The sequence below is a fragment of the Pseudoliparis swirei genome, chromosome 4 (genome assembly GCF_029220125.1).
Source record: "Pseudoliparis swirei isolate HS2019 ecotype Mariana Trench chromosome 4, NWPU_hadal_v1, whole genome shotgun sequence".
Taxonomy (NCBI): domain Eukaryota; kingdom Metazoa; phylum Chordata; class Actinopteri; order Perciformes; family Liparidae; genus Pseudoliparis; species Pseudoliparis swirei.
Window position 1 is genome coordinate 24,328,733 of NC_079391.1, and position 852 is coordinate 24,329,584.

Consider the following 852-nt stretch of genomic DNA (forward strand, 5'->3'; position numbering starts at 1 on the left):
TTCTGGGTTGTTAGGCTTCAGTCAGTGACGTGCGGTGAGGTTCATGGTTGGTGAGGCACTGACTCCTTTAGTGTCAGATTTACAAATATATAAAATAGTGCTGTGAAAAATAACGCGTTAACTCAGTTAATTAAATTACAGGATTAACTAGTTGTTGTTTTTTTACGCATTTAACGCATGCGCAGAATGCGCTTCCAATCCGTCTCTTGTTGGTCGCCCTCCAGCAGCATGTCATTCTGTCTCTACGTGTCGCTTAACACGACTCCGATCACCGTCTACCGCAGAGCTCGGATGCCGCGCAGCGCCGCACATCGGGACGGAAAAAAGTCACTTGCACCCCCCCCTCAACAACTCTTCTCGGAGCTCTTGCTTGTCTTGAGAGACCTGTAAATGTATATATGTGATTAATCATGATTAATCCACAGAAACCTGTGATTAACCTGATTAAAAATTGTAATCGTTTCACAGCCCTAATATAAACCCAAAAGGGTAGCTTATTCAATTGGCTACTGGTTATTTCATGTCTCATCAGCATTCTTCACACAACACACACGACATGCTACAGATACGTAAAGGTAAGAAAAAGTTTGAAGCAAACCTTTTAGCTCCGGTGTTGGTCTTCCTGTGTTAATCACGTCCACGATTGACTGAAAGTCCAGTTTTGAGAATTTTTAAAGCTTAGATATATAATCTTCCATTTTGGCAGTCTGGCGTAGCGAAATACAAAAACAAACGAACTTGACTCGCTTGGCGCCTCTGCGTAGAAGAAGTAGCAACAAGTACCCGTTGGCTCACGAGCGCCCCCTTCAGTGAGGCAGAGTATTACATGCCTCACCCTGCGCCTTTTCACTG